General features: G+C 42.8%; 1 protein-coding gene across 30 annotated transcripts in view; it reads right to left on the reverse strand.

Moving 5' to 3' along the window:
* Positions 1-5,418, reverse strand: part of DLGAP1 (DLG associated protein 1) — a 961,867-nt gene that overhangs the window by 160,913 nt on the left and 795,536 nt on the right. The window lies entirely within an intron of this gene.

Raw genomic sequence — 5,418 nt, forward strand, 5'->3', positions numbered from 1 at the left:
AACAAATTCTCAGGGAAGACAGGGGTGGCAGTGAAGGACAGCCCAATAATCATTTATTGACTTGGGAAAACAAGGTAAGCTCAAATACAAACAAAAATGAGATCTCTAATTATAAACCTTATGTTAAGAAAAACATGTGATTCATTAGCTCCAAATAGACTTTTCGCATATTTGTAAACCCCAAGTCAAATTATTCTGTATAGTAGGGTAGGCCTTTATATTGGGAAGTAACTATGTTACAGTGAAAATTTAGAACGAGCTATATCTAGTTGGATACCTTATATTAACATGATACACAAAATTGTACAACGACTGGGAAAGATCATTTATCTCAAAATGTAAATGTTTTTTAAAAATTTGAATACTTAAGAGGGGATTGATGTTGATGTTAAAAGCTACACATAGCACTGCTGACTTCCAGGACACACAACAGACATTATCTGGTAAGAGGCTGACATTGACATTGCCTGGAATTCAGGGTAAGCCGTAACACATATATTTTTATATGTATATATAGACACACACACACACACACACACGGATGCTACCCCCCTCCCCTTGGTTTCTTTTTCATAGTCTGCAGAAGTGTTTGAAAAATACAATTGAAAACAACAACAGAAAACAAACTCAACTGTTTTTCTCTCAGCTCAATATTTTCTTTTTCTTTCTTGTTTTTTGAGACGGAGTCTCCCTCTGCCACCCAGGTTGGAGTGCAGTGGTGCAATCTCGGCTCACTGCAACCTCCGCCTCCCAGGTTCAAGCGATTCTCCTGCCTCAGCCTCCCAACTAGCTGGGACTACAAGAATGCCTGACCGCACTCAGCTAATTTTCGTATTTTTAGCAGAGACAGGGTTTCACCACGTTGGCCAGGATGGTCTTGATCTCTTGACCTCGTGATCTGCCTGCCTCGGCCTCCCAAAGTGCTGGGATTACAGGCGTGAGCCACCACGCCCGGCCTATTTCCCTATTTCTTCTACTTCATCTCACGTGACTGTTCCCCTTATTCCAGACCCATTAGCCACATGGTTTTTCTCTGTGCTTTGCAATGCTCTTTCCTTTCTGCCCTTGGCTAGTGTACTTGCTGCTCAGTCTCTCTTGCCTGCTGCCCTAAACTGCTCAATCTTCCTATAGCCAGCTCTTTTCTTTTGTTCATATTTGACTTCAAATATAACTTCCTCAGAGAGTCTTCCTTGATGACTGTATTTAGAGCAGGCCAGAAATAACTCTCTACCCCATTGCTCTCTTTTATTTATTTATTTATTTAATTTTTATTTTTTAAAAGGATGGCGGGGGGCATCTCACTTTGTTGGCCAGGCTGGCCTTGAACTTCTGCCCTCAAGCAATTCTCCAGCCTCAGCCTCCCAAGTAGCGGGAACTACAAGTACATGCCACCACAACTGGCTTTCTTATATTTTTTAAAAATAGCACTTATCACTGCAGTTATCTCATTGATTTTATATCTGCTTCCTTGTTTACATCTGTCCTCCTCATTAGAATATAATCAGAATGAGAGCAGGAACCTGGTCTGTTTTCTTTGCTACTGGAACTCCTCTGCCTAGAAGTTTGTAGCATAGAGCAAACACACAAAAAATATTTACTGAATGAAAAAGTGATCATTCCCAAGTATCCTCAAGGAGGATCTTATCAATCCCAGCAAATGTACTTCAAATATGTTATTTCCATTATGGATGTTATTGAGCTGAGTACTCAGATTTCATTATATTGACCACTGTCTATTTCTACTTAGAGGCTGTTCTTTATAAGGAGTTAGTCAAAATCTATGTGTAGAGTGAATACATGTAACTTATAGTAAATTTTTAGGTGTTTTAGGGTTCCAGTGTTGGCAAGGTCTCTGAGAAGTAAGTTTATTGGCTACTTGGAGACAAAATTATGCCCTAAATGGACTTCAAGAAATATTAGTTAGTTAACTTTATATTCAAATACCTCAATAATCTGCAGTTCTCTTGTCTCAACTGTCATCACCCTGGGCCAAATTATGACAGCAATGTTCACACGAAACTGTATGATAAGGCACAATAGAGAAAGAGGAACTAAAAAAGAACTTCAGCCTTTAATATCCTTTTTCTAAGTTATTCCCTTGCTGCAGCTGGAGTGACTTTTTCTAAAGCTCATGTAATAGCCTTCCAAGTCTTATTTTATTCATTTATTTTTTAGATGAAGTTTCACTATATTGCTTAGGCTGGTCTCCAACTGCTGTGCTCAAGTGATCCTCTTGCCTCAGACTTCCAAGTAGCTGGGATTATAGGCATGTACCACAGTGCCCAGTGAAATTCTTAAGATAAAAAGCCTTAACATTACCTGCAAAACCCTCTATCATGTCAGTTATAGGTGAATAAAAATTGCCACAAATTCTTCCATACTCCTCCCACAGAGAGGTGGAGGCTGTGTCTCCTCTCCTTGAATCTGGGTAAACTCTGTGGCTGCTTTTCACCATTAGAATACAGAGGAAATGATGCTCTCTGCCCAGATCTCATGAAACAGGCAGCTTGCCCTCTGGTCTCATGGAGCACTCCTTCTGGGAAGCCTGAGACAGCAGGTTACAAGTCCTAAGACAGTTCTGATGGAAAGGCCACGTGCAGACACTCTGATAAACATCAGCTGAGCCTAAGCGTCAAGTTTAGGCAGAAGGAAGAAGCTATAATATCTATTTTTTTTTTTTTTTTTTTTTGAGACAGAGTTTCACTTTGTTGCCCAGACTGGAGTGCAGTGGCACGGTCTTGGCTGACTGCAACCTCCGCCTCCTGGGTTCAAGCAATTCTTATGCCTCAGCCTCTCATGCCTGGCTGATTTTTTTGTATTTTAGAAGAGATAGGGTTTCACCATGTTGCCCAGGCTGGTCTCGAACTCCTGACCTCAGGCAATCCACTCATGTCGGCCTCCCAAAGTGCTAGGATTACAGGCGTGAGCCACTGCACCCGGCCAGCTGTAAGGTCTTGAGGAGACTGTTGGTGAAGCCAGGGAACACCGAAAATTGTCACTGGGGCCTGGAGAAAAGGTAGTGGCAGAGAATTTGCCAACATTATCACTTGTAGTAATGTGGAAAATAGAAAATATACTCAATGAACCCATGGATTTTAGTAAGAAAATTCCTAGGCAGAATGCTTAAAGTGCCATTTTTATTTTAAAAGTTTTTTTTTTTTTTTTTTTTTTGAGACGGAGTCTCGCTCTGTCCCCCTGGTTGGAGTGCAGTGGCGCGATCTCGGCTCACTGCAAGCTCCACCTCCCGGGTTCCCGCCATTCTCCTGCCTCAGCCTCCCAAGCAGCTGGGACTACAGGCGCCCGCCACCGTGCCCGGCTCATTTTTAAAAAAATATTTTTAGTAGAGATGGGGTTTCACCGTGTTAGCCAGGATGGTCTCGATCTCCTGCCTTTGTGATCCGCCCGCCTCGGCCTCCCAAAGTGCTGGGATTACAGGCGTGAGCCACCGCGCCCGGCCTAAAAGTTTTTTTAAAAGCTACACTAATAAAAGGTGCAGGTAGAGAAAGACAAGTCAAAAAAGAACTGTTCAGTTTTCAAACAAAATTTGGAGACAATAAAGAGCTAGAATGTGTTGAGTAAAACAAAACAAAACAAAACAAAAATTGTTTTAACATTCCTAGGGGGTGGCTGTAAAATACTTTTATATGCCTGTACCTCATAGAGTTTCTAAAATAGACAAAAAGGCTTTTAAGAATCCTAAGGGTGGCCGGGCACGGTGGCTCAAGCCTGTAATCCCAGCACTTTGGGAGGCCGAGAGGGGCGGATCACGAGGTCAGGAGATCGAGACCATCCTGGCTAACACGGTGAAACCCCGTCTCTACTAAAAAATACAAAAACTAGCCGGGTGAGGTGGTGGGCGCCTGTAGTCCCAGCTACTCTGGAGGCTGAGGCAGGAGAATGGCGTAAACCCAGGAGGTGGAGCTTGCAGTGAGCTGAGATCGTGCCACTGCACTCCAGCCTGGGCGACAGAGCGAGACTCCGTCTCAAAAAAAAAAAAAAAAGAAAGAAAAAAAGAATCCTAAGGGTATTGTCCCACAGCACCCCAACTCTGAGCCTAGACCAAAGAAGGGACTGTCTTGAAGAGAATTGTGGATGTGTGTTTCATTTAACAGAATGAAACCTAATAAGATTCAAAGGATGCCCACAAAGATTACAAGAGAAGTGTATTGGTACACACATAATCAGCTTGCAGAAAGCAGGCAGAGGTAAAGTGCAAAGAGTCCTTAGAGCCCCCAAACTTTTATGGGTGAAACATAAACTGAGAAGATTATTCAGCTGAAAGTGCTATTTCCTATGGAAAGGGGACAACTCAGAAGGTGCAACAAGAGTCTAGAGGGTGGATCCAAGAGCTGCAGAGAATCATTCCGGAGAGTAGCACTGGGCCCTGTAGCCAAGGAACTGGCAGCATGTGAATTTCAGACTTGCTATGGTAATACCTGGCATATAGCTGTTTATCCACTCTTTGAGTGGGAGTATCCCAAGCACTTATCCCATCCCTGTATTATCAGTATATGTTGGGCATATATGAGGCAGATACCTTGTGTTTTTAGTTCACAGGTCTTCATATTGAGAGAAATTGTACTAGACAACAGCATCAAATGGGCCCCATCAGCAACTGAACCTTATTTAGATGGTAAGAACCTGAATCTCAAACTTGAGCTTGGGATGAGGTAAGTCTTTAGAAGGGGTGAGTATATTCTGCCTTACAGAAGATGTGAATAATTTGTGTCCAGAGGCTGAAGCATGGATGACTAATCATGGCCACAAATTATTTAAAACTCTTCCCATTCAGAGGTGGCATCTTTGTTATTCCCTTTGATCTGAGTGGGCTTGTGGACTGCTTTGGCCATCACTAGGAATATGATGGAAATGATGCTCTGCCAGCATCTGGGCTCAGACCTTAAGACCTTAAGATTTCCTATCTCTTGGATAGGAAAGGTCAATCTAAACTGGAAGCCGTGAACTGACATGTAAGGGGTCTTGAAGCCGCAAGGCTGCCAATTACAGGTGCTCTAATCAACAGTTACCATATTGCTATTGATCAGGAGCCCACACTCCCAGCCATGGAAATCAAGGTGCCAGGCATGTGAATAATGCCGTCTTGGACTCTCTAGGCCAGCCTGTGATGGTTAGTTTGTGTGTCAACTCAACTGGGTCATGAGGTGCCCAGAGATTTGAACAAACATTATTCAGAGTGTGTGTGAAGGTGTTTCTGGATGAGATTAACATTTGGATCAGTTCATTGAGTAAAGCAGACTTCCCTCCCTAAGTTGTGTGGTTCTTGTCCAATCAGTTGAAGTCCTGAATAGAACAAAAAGGCCAAGTAAGACAGAATTCTCTCTCCCTGCTGAGACATCAGTCTTCTCCTCCTTTTGGACTTCCACTTGAACTGGAACTTACGTAATTGCTCTCCAGGTT

Source organism: Macaca fascicularis, chromosome 18, assembly GCF_037993035.2.
Source record: "Macaca fascicularis isolate 582-1 chromosome 18, T2T-MFA8v1.1".
NCBI classification, from domain to species: domain Eukaryota; kingdom Metazoa; phylum Chordata; class Mammalia; order Primates; family Cercopithecidae; genus Macaca; species Macaca fascicularis.